This window comes from Mytilus californianus, unplaced genomic scaffold (genome assembly GCF_021869535.1).
Source record: "Mytilus californianus isolate M0D057914Y unplaced genomic scaffold, xbMytCali1.0.p SCAF_3, whole genome shotgun sequence".
Classification (NCBI taxonomy): Eukaryota; Metazoa; Mollusca; class Bivalvia; order Mytilida; family Mytilidae; genus Mytilus; species Mytilus californianus.
The window spans coordinates 5,838,674-5,854,383 of record NW_026262679.1 but is presented as its reverse complement, the minus strand read 5'-3'; the positions used below and the strand labels follow the sequence as shown (position 1 = coordinate 5,854,383).

Genomic DNA, 15,710 nt, shown 5'->3' with positions numbered 1-15,710 from the left:
TCAAATTTATTTAATAGTAAAGATCTCGAAAATTCACAATATATTTAAAATGACCGAAATATTTGTTTACACCTTACACTTGTTAGATTTTAAATTTTTATTTGTCAATAATTATGGTCAAGATTGAGCCTAAATCTTACGGTTATTCAATATTTCTATTTGATAAATAGGTAGGTAAAAAATTCTCTTTGATAACCGGAAACAATCCGTTATCTTATTTCTGATGACAAAATGACCATTACAAACTTTGTTGTAAGCAACGGTATTTGGTATTTGAAGAACGTTAAATTATTTGGGGAATCAGTTTTGGATATGTCAACGAGAGCACATGAACTGTGTTCGGATTTTCAAACGCAAGCAGATGTATTTTCTTCTGGTTTAGAATTACTAACTTGTAATACTGTTTCATTTTATTTTTGGTATCTATTAAAAGAATCTGGACTTTCCCAATTCGTTTATGTTTGCTGGATTGGACTGCCGATTTGGATGTGAATGAACTGTGAACTAGATTCCCATCCATTAACTAAAAACCCAATATCTCATATATTGGTACCGAAACATCTAACCCGATATCTTGTAGTACAATAACAGCGGACTACAGATACAAAAGCTAGTTTCCCCAGCATCTACATCATCCCAACAAACGGGATCCCACTCAAAGCCATTTCGGCATTTTTGTCAGGGAACGTACTGAACTCTTTCTTGATATACGCAATACACATCATACTTATTAAATAAGTTTATCAAAGAAGAAATGATGGATTAAGTAGACGCAAAGAACCTCAAATAGGACTGCTCCTTTCCTTAATTGCTTTTTGTCAAATGCTGATAAGGATTTGTGTCTAAAAAGTACTAGTTTCCTGTGTATAGAATATATACTCATTATGCATGTTATGATATTCATGTTATTAGCGATGGTTTCAGAACACCGATTCATTTATCATTGAGGTGCAAGTTAACGTCAATGTTTTCAAAATAATTTTTATGATTGCTCATGGAAATCTAAATTGAAAGACCCAAAGAAGTGATAGGGACACTTTCCTCTGTATTAGTGTCACTCGAAGAGTAAAAAAAAAAATAAATTGTCGATATTAAATATTAAAGAGATTAACTGCGAGTACGCTCAAATCGTACTTTCGTGTTAATTTGACCTGTTTATACAATTTGTAATGCATTTTTGTGATTTAATGTTTACTTATTTAGTGTTATGCTTTGTCTTACTTTTTTAAATATATACCACCTTTGATAAGTGATTGGTATGACGATAAATTTTCACTTCTGTTCTCGGTACTACGAACAACAAAATTATTTATTTTGTAAAAAATATTTCCGTACTCCATGTATACCTTGCAATAAAATTATTTTTATTTACCTGTGTACGTTATTTTATTTGGCGGCATGTTGTCCAAGGTTATGGTTGTCTTTCTGGTATTGTTTTACATCTAACCCCCTTGTTTTATTAATTTTGTATTTACATTGTGTCATAGATCAAATGTATTCGTTCAGTGTATGTTCACTTGTTTTTGTTAATATGTCTTTTGATTGAGTTAAGCCATTTCAGTTGATATTTCATAGTGTGTCTTTCTATGTTGTGATGTTACTCTATTGTTTCGGTTCTGGTGAAGGTTGGCGCCTATAATAACGTTTAAACCCGCTGCATTTGTTTGCACCTGTCCTAAGTCAGGAACCTGAGGTTCGGTGGTTGTCGTTTGTTGATGTGGTTTATAAGTGTTTCTCGTTTTTTATATAGATTAGACCGTTTTTTTTCTTGTTTAAATGGTTTTACACTAATCATTTTTGGGGCCCTTTATATCTTGCTGTTCTGTGTGAGCAAAGGCTCCGTGTTGAAAGCCGTACTTTGACCTATAATGGTCTACTTTTACAAATTGTGACTTGGATGGAGAGTTGTCTAATTGGCAATCATACCACATCTTCTTATATATATATATATATATACACATATACTTTATAAAAATTTTCGAAAAATTTAACATATATTCATAAAACCAATTCGGCTCTAGATGTTGCTGATGAAGGCATTTTGATACAAAATTGCAAAAATGCAATTCGGCTCTATATCTTGGCGATTAAGGCATTTGGATACAAAATTGTAAAAATGCAATTCGGCTTTAGATGTTGCTGAAGTAGGCATTTTGATTCAAAATTACAAATTTTACATGTTGTGTAAAATTCTGCATCAGAGGACGTCAACAACCAAAATAAAAAATTGTGTATTAGAAATGCAATACATAACGTTCATTTAGCAATATTTTTTTTCAATCAGAAAGTCCCACTTTTATAATTTTGGGATAATTTTTTTGGGAATTCTGACACTCTTGCGGTTTTGTGTAATCTTCAGGCTTTTATAACTTGGATCCGATGATCTGTTTAGAATTAGCCATATTATTGCAAGAACCTATAAGTACACTCTTGGAGGTCTGATACTTTGAATTTTAGTAACGATATAATGATTTGTTTTTTAATTACGCTATTTTGAAATAGATACAGGGGGGAATTGGTCCTACCTTACCCGCTTGATTTTAAAGTTCAATCTACTTTTTATATATGAATAGACATGTACCCGTTGGAATAGGAATAGGAAGACATATTCACGGGATGGCATCTGTTTGACATTTTATACATAGTCACAGCTTATTAACATTAATTGAATCCATCATCCGGCGTTCAGACAGTGCCATGCAGCTTGCTCTTTCAGTTGTCTCATTCGATGTCAACCCTCTGTGCCCACAAAACTTTATCAAATTGTTAAAATATTTTATCGTCCTCAGTAAAATCAATTCAAATATTTGTTACTGGACATAAGAAAACAACTGCAAATTACTTCGTATAGTCTACATGGGGATTGAATTTTGTATTGTTTATTTTTCTTGCCATCAGGTATTTTGGTCATCCGAGTTAGCAGTACGTCAGTGCTTTGATTATTATTTGATTATCTGATAAAAATGCAAGGATAGGTAAGGATTTATTTTCATAGTTTTATTTGAAGAATAAGTGACCATGTGTTATATATCTGAAATCCTTATTTCCGACTTTGAAATAAGGACTTGTTTTACACTCAAGTTTTCATAATTTATGATATATACTTAATTATCATTAAACTGAAAAGTCATCGTATTTTCGTGTATACGGCTCCCGATTTTACACAAAATTGCAACTGGCTTAGTAAAATAACAAGGAAGTGAGATCTATTCTTCTGTTTTAAGGTTAATATGGCATATTTATAATATTTATTAATATGTTGGGAATAAGTCGATGACTGCGGGTGCAAACATATAAATAAACTATTACGTTCTGCTTTTACTTATTTCCTTTTTATAACATTTGAGTATACATATCCTGTTTCTTCAATGGTTAAATGTATATATATTTATTTCATTTTGAGTACATATCCGCGGTCTCTTCTGTGGTTACATTTTTTTAATTTCCTTCTTACAACAGTTGAGTACATATCCGTTCTCTTCTGTGATAATATTGGCAAACGAGTTCTAACCTTGTCGACAAAATCCGGGTCAATGTCACAATATACAATGGTTTCCAAATGTTCTGTAGTAGCTAGAACATCTCCCTAAGGACTAACTACTGTACTGTGTCCCCATGCAACGTATGAAGCTGTTTCATCGCGAGCTCCCGACACCAAAGCTACATAGACTTCGTTGTCAACAGCCCTGGCTTTCAGCAAAGGCTCCATATGTGAAGGGCCGGTGGTCATATTAAATGCCCCTGGGTATACCAGAAATTTACATCCCAATTCACCGTAAATGTGTGCTAGTTCTGGGAATCGTAGATCATAACAGACTCCGATGCCGACTTTACAATATGGAGTATCAAATGTAGTAAAGTCACATCCGGGACTTAGTGAATCAGCTTCTCTAAAGCGAATTTTCCCAGGAACATCAATGTCAACCAGATGCATTTTCCTGTGTTTAGTAAGAAGTTCTCCTGACGGACTAAAGACTGGACATGTATTATATACCTTTCCATTATCAATTTCTGGTAAAGAACCTCCAATGATGTAGACATTGTTATCCTTGGCTGTCTGTGCTAAGATATCTGAAGTCGGTCCAGGAATAGACTCAGCATATTTTGGGAAACATTTCGTATCGTAGGGAGAGTTAAAACATTCTGGCAATATGACTAGTTGTGCTCCATTTTTAGCGGCCTTATTAATAAGTGTGACCGCATGCTCAATGTTTTCTGATTTGACTGCTGTTACAGCCATCTGAACAAGTGCCACCTTAAAAGTCATCTCTATGTACTGTTGAGGTTGAAATGTTAATTAATATTCTGAAAAAAAATGAATTTAAATGATGTTGATAAAAAGTTGATGAATCGATTATTAACATGGATTTGTGTAGTAAAATGTCATACATACTTATAAGACGATGACACCAATACCCAGCTTTGTACCAAACCGAAAAGCTGAAGGATTTAAGAAAACATTATAGCTCACAAGGTTACAAGGACTCCCTTTCCCCATTCAAGTCGACTAATCATAGCTTGAGAACTTAATTCTATAAGCTTGGCGGTTCGACTAATCATAGCTTGAGGACTTAATTCTATAAGCTTGGCGGATCGACTAATCATAGCTTGACGACTTAATTATATAAGCTTGGCGCATCGACTAATCATAGTTTGAGGAATTAATTCTATAAGCTTGGCGGATCGACTAATCATAACTTGATGACTTAATTCTATAAGCTTGGTGGATCGAATAAGTAAAAAGCATCAATTGTCTGATTGGGTTACAGGTCGAATTCTGACCATCTCGAAGTTTAGGCGAAGAAGCTACCACGAAACGTTCGAATCGGTTTAGATAAATTTTGACGAAATACTTGTGAATAGTTAAACATTTCAACAAAAAGAATTAGACTTTAAATGTGTTCAACCTGAAAAAGTATAGTTATCTTGTTATTCAATTACCTGAACATCGCAATATAAAAAGCAGTAATCCACGGCTGTCATTCGGTATATAGGAGAAAAAAGATCGTGAAAGAATAAGTAACGGTGGCCAAGTATTGTGACAGATAGTGAAAGATCCGGTATGGGATCGTGAAAGAATAAGTAACGGTGGCCAAGTATTGAGACAGATCGTGAAAGATCCGGTATGGGATCGTGAAAGAATAAGTAACGGTGGTCGATTATTGCGACAGATCGTCTAAAGATCCGGTATGGGATCGTGAAAGAATAAGTAACGGTGGCCAAGTATTGCGACAGATCGTGAAAGATCCGTTATGGGATCGTGAAAGATCTGGTATGGGATCATGAAAGATCCGGTATGGGATCGTGAAAGATCTGGTATGGGATCGTGAAAGATCCGGTATGGGATCGTGAAAGATCCGGTATGGGATCGTGAATAAAATCTTATCGAGGAGACACATACAAGGTCAACAGAAAACCTAATTTATTGAATATAGGGGAAAATTTTCCACAAAAAGAAGTGTTTGTCAAAATTGTTCAACATTATGATCAGTACCTGAGAATATCCGAGTTTAAAAGATCACCGTTTTGACAAAACTTCAAAAGGCAGATTGCTCTTCAACATTTCAAAGACAAGAAAAATGTAAACAAACATGTTTTTTTTAATTCATTTTATGAATGCTTGACAGAATTACTATTCTCTGAATAATGTCGTTCTATATCGAAGTCTCAAATGGCTCTCAAAATTATTTTGTAGTAGCTTAATAAAGAAGTGGGGTAATTTTGGAATATTTATGATCGTGAAAGATAGGATACCACTTTTTTTTTTTTATCGTGAAAAGGATCTTGAAAGATCCAGTGTCGCTTATTTGTCAATCATCTTATATTTACGACTTAACTTTAACACTATAATCCAATAACGACTCTTTTAAAATCGCCCAGGTATGAACCTTTTTGCCTATTATGCTGATATTGTCACATTTAAGACAATTCATAATTTGAAAACTTCACCTTTAATAGAGCATCACATGAGAACAAAACCCATATCAGATCTGGCAGCTAAATTGTTGATTCTTTTGCTTAAGCCGAGAAAAGATGTCGTATGATTGCAAATGAGACAACTCTCCACTAGAGACCAAAGACATAGAAGTAACAACAATAGGTCAACCTACAGCCTTCAACAATGAGCAAAACCCATACCGTATAGTCAGCTATAAAAGGCCTCAAAATGATCACAAGCATTGTTTTGACTATTTATACATTTATGTATAATAATTCCCTATACATCAGTAACATAAGTCAAAACGGATTTTACTAAAGAGTCATACAGTCTTGTAAATACATCAAAATTCATACCACCAATTTTACAAAATATTGCTTTAATAGCACCAAGTGTTCCATTAGTTGATTTAAACAATTTAGTTTTCAGTTATTGAATAATCCGAAAAATTCATTCAAAATTACACTAAGATATTTGTAACAAGAAGCAATATAACCACATTTAAACTGAAAAAAATGCATAGGTACAGTTCTAAATTGCTATACAACTGTTTTTCGCAGTTTCTCTTCATCATGTGCTATACCAGTGTAAAGTCATTAGCATATAATTACATCGAAGTAGTGGTAAAATAGGGATAAGCCGCCAGTTGCGCAGTTGCGCAGCTGTCCACTTAGCCCATTTGGTTGCGCAAGCTGTCCATTTAACCCATTTGGTTGTGCAATGGGATATTTTGGGTTGTACAACTGTCCACTTAGCCCAATTGGTTGCACAATTTATTGTTGGTGAATTAGCTTCCCTTTTATGGATGATTTACCCGTATTGGATTACACAACTGATCACTTAACTCATATGGTTGTGTATAGGGTGGTAAAAAAATACTCTATAGCCCAATGAGCTGACGTCACATCAAAGATTTCTTTTATTCGCGAATAGATTATAAAGTATAATTTTCTTTGGTATTTTAAACAAAGATGAAATTTACACATTTACACATGTTTAATAAATATATATTGATTTCGGTATTTTGAGACGCTACAAAGTTTAAAAGATAAGCTGCTTAAATTTGAGGGGTGTAGGATTATTTACAGATAAATTTTAAAATGGCGTGTAAATAGTTGTGATAAAAGACAATTGTACTACGAATGCATTGTATAAACAATACAAGAGTTAAGGGGGACACGTGTTTTCTTAAAAAAACATTAACATAATTTTATTCGATCCTTCAAATGTATTGATTTTAATTTAATTTTTAACATTATTGATCTTCTTTAACTTCTTAATAATTATAGTGTTTAACAAATAACACGACAATACAATTTAAACTCTCACTATCTTAATGAATAAACATGAATAAACAAAAACATAAATGCATAACATTAAGTAAGTAAGAAATTTTTATCTAAAGTCGGGTTGCATATATACATAATTACAAGGGATATGAGCTCTTATGAAATCTTTAACCGACTGATATTAAAAAAATAACACACATCAGGTGCATACACAACACAAACATACAGACAACACATACATGCATAAATACATAGATAGCACATCCAAAATAAAAGTAAAAAAGTCAAAGTAATTTGAGCGCAAATATCAACATCAGGACATCTTTAAAAAAATTATAAAAAAAGAAAGAATGTTCCAAAAGAGAAACAAAATATACAGTTTGTATAAAAACATAACTTCAGGCAGGTAAAATGATGAATATAGTATATTTTGAAAATGATCAATAGTAAACTTCAATCGTTATTTATATTTATCCGTGTATTAAACAGTATTAGTCGACCTTATAACGATAGGATTAATAAAACTTCAATTTTTGGTTTATTTATTGTATTTTCAGTTGTTTTTAATCCTGTATACAATAACCATGTCTTTCTCCCTCAATGTGTTTGATAGTCAATATTGCTGATACGAAATGTACTAGGAAGTACCTACCTTTCAAATATACATAAATCCATATGAAAAAAAATACATCCGAGTTAAATCCAAAGATCAGTAAAAATCCTAAAATCTCTCGGGATCATTTGTTACCCAAATTTATATTGATACATATATATTTCTTTAATTCAGCATATGTTAATCCATTTACGGTGAAAAAGAAAACATCACACCGTTATTAATGTGATATTTGAAAATAAGGTGGTAGTCAGATAGTTTTAATGTTGATGCAACCGGATTAAAGTAACCACAGTGTCGTTCGAAAATTAAGCAGCTTAACATTTTAATAGAAATAGTTGGGGTTAAAATCTTTAGAAATTATCGCAAACAAGAGTATCTCAGGCATTTTTCTATATTACACGCCTTTGTTTGACTAAATATATTTGAAGGTTAAATTGACCTATGAGAGAATGTGGTATGAACCGATAATGAACGACTTGTATATTATTAAAACCTTTTTGGGAAGTTAAAACAAAGCGTACCTTTGAACATTTTACATTAAAAAAATTGTTTGCCTTATATTTCTTTACATATTCGTATATGCATTTATACTTTTTCCATTAAATGGTATATCTTACTTTTACAGAATCTAAACTGATAAGTCGACTATTGTTTATATCATACTGAATCGAACAATATTTCATTCATGTCTTAATAACCCTAGTTTATTATTTTAAAGCAAAAATATAAAACTGTTCTCAGAGTATTTTATTTTTTGGATGGTAGTTGTTGCCCAAATAACTTCGATCTTACAATTATTTATTTTTATTTTCCTGTTGATATACCTATTAACTGATTATTTATCCTTATTGACTAATTATATATCTCTTCCAAAGAATAAAACAGTGGAATTCAGACCTTTTGCAAATATTTGTATTTAATTTGTCTTCAAAGTATATAATAAATAAAGCAAATTAGTCTTCGCGTTGGAGAACCATTAAATCTTGTTATAATAATTTCGAATACGTTCTTTCAACTCCAATAGTTTGTATGCATAAATTCTGTCCATTTTTCAAAAGAGATGCTTGAAATGAGAAAGATGAGAGAGAATGTGCCTTTTCTATACTTAAAACAATATCAGCATCTACAAAAGGGATGTGAAAAAGGGGGAGTGAGGATGTACTCTTTGTGTATTACAAGAGTCTCCTCTTTTAATAGAGGAGACTAAAAGAAAAAAAGTGGTAAGTCAATAGAGTTCTCCTCATCAGATAGTTATTGATATTAAAGTGAGGCAACGTAGATACATGAATTGAAAACTGAAAACTAAAATATTATTCTCGTCCATGCATGCTTTTAAGTAAAAAAATATGTCTAATAAATATGGGCGAGGATGACTAGCTTATACCAGAGTAATTTTTAAACATTTTCTGCCCTTCGTTCATGCTTGTGATGAATTTGGCCATGCCTTATAATTAATTATACTGATTTTGTTAATTGTTTTAGTATGTGATTAATCCCTATTGTTTTGATGATGCATGACATTAAAGCATTGTTTTCACGTTAATACTATATTATATTATTTAACCATTAGATGTATAGATATCGCATAAATAAGGAAAACGGGGAAGGTGTCAAAGAGACAACAACCCCAATTAAAAAATAGAAAACAGTCCAGGTCTATCGACTAGCCTTCAACGCAGCGAAATATTCTACAATCAGATGAGTCTAAAGCTAGCTCATCAACCAAAAAGTATACTAGTAAGCAAAATGGACGCATTGAGTAAAACCAAAATTTGAAAAAAAACCTAAATTACCTACAAAAGGCTAGAGGTTCCTGACTAAGGACATGCGCAAAAATGCGTTTTGGTTGACCATGTTTTGTGAGATCTTACCCTTATCCCTTAGCTCTAGCCCATGTGGAATAAATAAACACAAACTTGCAGTAAAAGTTATCAAATGCACCAGGAAAACGAACAGTAAAAAAAGTCCAAGTACGAGTCCGATGATAAAAAAGGTAACAGAATGAATTGTGCAAAAAGACACTGAACAACACAAATTGTATAATGACTGCTATCAGTTACTGAGTGTATATATTGTTTAGATTTTTGTTTAGCTACATGCAGCATTTTGTATTTACAATTGTTTCTTTATCGAACGATTATCTTGTTGTTGTGTTCTTTTCATATGTGATGGTGGTGGTGGTGGTGGTGGTGGTGGTGGTGGTTGGGGAGGGGGGTATTCTTATTTGATTGCTACATTCTTTACGTAGATATGTCGGAAAATGCTCAAGGTTATTTTGACTATTTATGGTGATGTTCCCTTTTTATATTTACATATTCAAATATAGCCAAGACAGCACAGGAAAGATTTAAAACATGGTAAATGTTCGATAAGAGTAAAATATTGTAAACTCATATAACTTTACATTACTGTTATCCTCTTTTCTCCGACGTAACCATGTTGGATCTAGGATCACTCATAAAGGCCGGGTGCGAGCAATCATTTCTATTCTTCATAAAGATATTTTTGTATGCCAAAAGACATCCCATGTCATCGTTAACATGAACCTATTTAATTTTTAAATTGTGTGTGTGTGTGCATAGGAAGCTCAGAACCGAAATAACAAGGAACCTATATTTCCATAAATAGTTTACTAGACAAGTTATACATAAAAATAAATGACAGCAAAACAGCTTTTTAATTGTGTGAATAGTTACTTTTGTCGACAGACTGTACTACTAACGAAACATTACACATTTAATTTGTTTTGAAAGATTTAATTTGTTTTTTCTTGTCAGGTTGCTAATAATTGTTAACTCAATATGTTTTGTTAGGTTGCTAGAAACATTTTATCTTATTTTCTTTGTTTTCAGTATAATGTATAACTGTTTCTACATTTTCAATGCTTAAATAGGGAAAAGATTACTGACATTGTTAATTGTTTAAAAGAACAAATTTTAATCCTTAAGAGTTTCCATGTTAATAGTTATTCGAAACCTAGTGAACAAGTAGGACAATTTAAATTGCTTAATTTTTATCTTTTTTTTTTTTTTTTAACTTGATTTTTTCATAAACAATGTACAGGCTTTGTTAATAACGAAACACATAGGTGTATAACCATGTTATACGAGAAGACTGCTGCAACGATGAAACGAAGTAATTACTAAGAACGTTTGGCAGTGGCAACCCCAACTTGGTTGGAATGTCTTTCTAGCACATTGCGCTTTACCTGCTTTATATTCGTAATCACGTTTCACTCTTTTTGTCTCGTTTGTGATCAACACTGGATCTTAAAAAATACCTAGAGTTACATAACGGACGCCACGTGTGGAACAAGAACTCTTTTCATACCCGAGTACCGGGGTCAACCTCTGATTTATAGGGATTGGACGATTGTGTTATTCGAGATATTCTGTTTATCTTGTTGATATTATTGCTTGTTGTTGTATGGGGTGTCAAGTCCCATATTCTAGCGTCTCCTGATACTCATGCAATGATACGTTCGTTTGTAAATAAAATGACTTACTTCAATTATTCAAAATTGTATCACGAATATTGTGCAATGCATCTACGCTAATTGAAGAAGAAGAAGAAAAAACTTAAAGAATATTAAAAATAAATACCATCTTTATTCCTTGTTATTAACAGTAAAAGCTATATAGAACACATTTTGATTTATTGTATTCATGAATAAGATCATCTTTGTCTTTAATGTTCACGACACTAAAACGTGTTGTGTAATATTACTTTAAATATACAAATAATTAATAATGTTATAGAGACCTCCTTCTACCACCAGTTATTCCAGTTGATACTAGGATTATTCCTTTAATAGCGATTGTTTAAAAAATCATTCAATATTCATATTTCATCAATTTCAGGTGGATTATACGTTTTCAAAAAATCGTCGAAAAGAAACTTCCTTTTTTTAACAGCATATTTCCATGCTTCATCTTCGTCATACTCTTCATCTTGTCGTAATCGTTTGACTGTATTTCTTATTTTTTTATGAATAGGGTTCATCTTCATTCTGTCGTACCACAATATACGATTTAAGTATTTAGATGCAATATCTTTTCTAAATATTGGAATAAACTCATCATAAACAGTAGTGCGGGCATCAGTTTCATCGTCTCCGTCTTGTGTAAGCTTATTTACTTCTTTTTGATATTTCGAGTTAAACGTATCAAATGTTTGAGATACAATGACATCCCAGGGATCGTTAGAATTTTCTTCAGAATCTGTATTATTCAACCCTTCGTCAAATTCATCTCCAGAATCGTCAGACAGATTGCTATCTGCTTCTGAGTGATTTTCCTCACTGCCATTATCAGTGCCCAAGTCTTCTGAACTTACCGAAGCCTGTGATTCATCATCACCATTCGTATCATTCTCAATTTCTGATAAACCATGCATGGTACGTATATGTCGGTTCATATTATCTCTACGAGTAAAACACTTTTGGCAATTGTCACATCTAAACATACCAAACTCCAGCGGAAAACCGAGGAGGAGTACTTTGTTTTCTCTTTTTATTCCTACTCAGTTACAGTTGATAAGAGGAGGAAGAGAGGGACAGTGTCTTGCTAGAATTTTTTTTTTATCCATTTTGTTGTTTGTGTGAACAGATTTTAATATTACTGCCACCAGTGTTAATATTGGTATTCTGACACGAGTTTGAATAACAAGGACAGTCATATATTTAATACCAGAAACTGTTTCATATTTGAAAGCAAAACACTTCAACAGATATAATCGGGATCAATTCTTAATTTAAGCTATCCACACCTCCACCCATGATTGTATGACATATTTTCTCTTACTTTAAGACATGCATGGACAGGAACTACAGTAAATGATGATTTCAGAACAAAATAAGCAAACGAGTTTAGCACCAACACTTTTTTTCAATAACAAGCCACCCAGCTATGATAACTGAGCCGAGAGGAATGACCCTGGCAGTATGGGTTGTGGTAAAGTTGAATATGGCGGAAAAGGAAAAAGAGATAGGAGCATAGTTAAAAAAAAAAGATGGGGAGTTAAGAAAAAGGACGACAAAATTTGACTAGCAGGACAAAAATATAATATATAAAAATAAATATAAAAAAAATATAAGATATACATAGACACCACCGTGTCACCCCCTTATTTAAATGTAGTAGTACTTTGCTTAATACATTAAATATGTGTCCTTTAAATCTACACTTGGGTGGGTACCTATCTTGTTATATGTTAAAAAAGAACGGATGTCCAAAAATGAACAGTAGACCAAGTTTATAAAACACTCTGATCTTAACTTATCTTTCTCATCCATATTTTTAAGACATGTTTCCTTTTACTTAAAAGCATGCATGGACGAGAATAACTTTTTAGTTTTCAGTTTTCAATTAATGTATCTACGTTGCCTCACTTTAATATTAATAACTATCTTCCCTTGTTAATGATGAGGAGAACTCTCTTCAGTTACCTCTTTTTTCTTTTAAATTTCTCTAATTTTAAAGAGGAGACTCTTGTAATACACAAAGACTACATCCTCACTCCTCCTTTTTCACACCCCTTTTGAAGATGCTGATATTGTTTTAAGTATAGAGTTCTCATTTCAAAGATCTATGCTATTAAACGAGAAGACCTCATTTTGTGTGTCGCTTCTCTTCCTTCCACAAGAAATTAATCATAATGCATATGTGTCCTATAGGTACCATGCATAGTCACATTTGTTATCCTCGCTTATGCATATTCCGTTTGCGATATTTTGGGATAAAAACGAAAATTAAGGCATACGGATATTTTTCCGTCATCAGACGGACTTTTAAGTCATAGACAATACCTCCGGTTAGGACTGTTTTAAATTACATGTTATTTTATAATAATGAATTTAGATAAATGAATAAGCTTTATTTAGAGTCGACATAGTGTACACAGAAGGACATAACATACGCTCTAATAAAACAAAGAAAAAGGATTTTGAAAAAATGGATAGGGCTGAACAATAACCCCAAGTACCTATGACGTTTAATACCTGTCCTGAAATTCTCCAGTCATAACCTTTAACATAATTTTATCCTAAGCTTACGTGACAACATGTTACATATACTATCAACCACGCTCTATGTGAACGCGATTTCGCGGGTGTGTCTCTTTTGAAAAATGGACAGAATTTATGCATACAAACTATTGGAGTTGAAAGAACGTATTCGAAATTATTATAACAAGATTTAATGGTTCTCCAACGCGAAGACTAATTTGCTTTATTTATTATATACTTTGAAGACAAATTAAATACAAATATTTGCAAAAGGTCTGAATTCCACTGTTTTATTCTTTGGAAGAGATATATAATTAGTCAATAAGGATAAATAATCAGTTAATAGGTATATCAACAGGAAAATAAAAATAAATAATTGTAAGATCGAAGTTATTTGGGCAACAACTACCATCCAAAAAATAAAATACTCTGAGAACAGTTTTATATTTTTGCTTTAAAATAATAAACTAGGGTTATTAAGACATGAATGAAATATTGTTCGATTCAGTATGATATAAACAATAGTCGACTTATCAGTTTAGATTCTGTAAAAGTAAGATATACCATTTAATGGAAAAAGTATAAATGCATATACGAATATGTAAAGAAATATAAGGCAAACAATTTTTTTAATGTAAAATGTTCAAAGGTACGCTTTGTTTTAACTTCCCAAAAAGGTTTTAATAATATACAAGTCGTTCATTATCGGTTCATACCACATTCTCTCATAGGTCAATTTAACCTTCAAATATATTTAGTCAAACAAAGGCGTGTAATATAGAAAAATGCCTGAGATACTCTTGTTTGCGATAATTTCTAAAGATTTTAACCCCAACTATTTCTATTAAAATGTTAAGCTGCTTAATTTTCGAACGACACTGTGGTTACTTTAATCCGGTTGCATCAACATTAAAACTATCTGACTACCACCTTATTTTCAAATATCACATTAATAACGGTGTGATGTTTTCTTTTTCACCGTAAATGGATTAACATATGCTGAATTAAAGAAATATATATGTATCAATATAAATTTGGGTAACAAATGATCCCGAGAGATTTTAGGATTTTTACTGATCTTTGGATTTAACTCGGATGTATTTTTTTTCATATGGATTTATGTATATTTGAAAGGTAGGTACTTCCTAGTACATTTCGTATCAGCAATATTGACTATCAAACACATTGAGGGAGAAAGACATGGTTATTGTATACAGGATTAAAAACAACTGAAAATACAATAAATAAACCAAAAATTGAAGTTTTATTAATCCTATCGTTATAAGGTCGACTAATACTGTTTAATACACGGATAAATATAAATAACGATTGAAGTTTACTATTGATCATTTTCAAAATATACTATATTCATCATTTTACCTGCCTGAAGTTATGTTTTTATACAAACTGTATATTTTGTTTCTCTTTTGGAACATTCTTTCTTTTTTTATAATTTTTTTAAAGATGTCCTGATGTTGATATTTGCGCTCAAATTACTTTGACTTTTTTACTTTTATTTTGGATGTGCTATCTATGTATTTATGCATGTATGTGTTGTCTGTATGTTTGTGTTGTGTATGCACCTGATGTGTGTTATTTTTTTAATATCAGTCGGTTAAAGATTTCATAAGAGCTCATATCCCTTGTAATTATGTATATATGCAACCCGACTTTAGATAAAAATTTCTTACTTACTTAATGTTATGCATTTATGTTTTTGTTTATTCATGTTTATTCATTAAGATAGTGAGAGTTTAAATTGTATTGTCGTGTTATTTGTTAAACACTATAATTATTAAGAAGTTAAAGAAGATCAATAATGTTAAAAATTAAATTAAAATCAATACATTTGAAGGATCGAAT

The 15,710-nt window shown here is 31.9% G+C and overlaps 1 protein-coding gene and 1 pseudogene across 2 annotated transcripts in view; one reads left to right on the top strand and one right to left on the bottom strand.

Moving 5' to 3' along the window:
* LOC127733888 (uncharacterized) overlaps positions 1–15,710 on the top strand; it is a 120,451-nt gene that overhangs the window by 22,918 nt on the left and 81,823 nt on the right. The window lies entirely within an intron of this gene.
* LOC127733886 (omega-amidase NIT2-like) lies at positions 3,293–4,267 on the bottom strand (annotated as a pseudogene).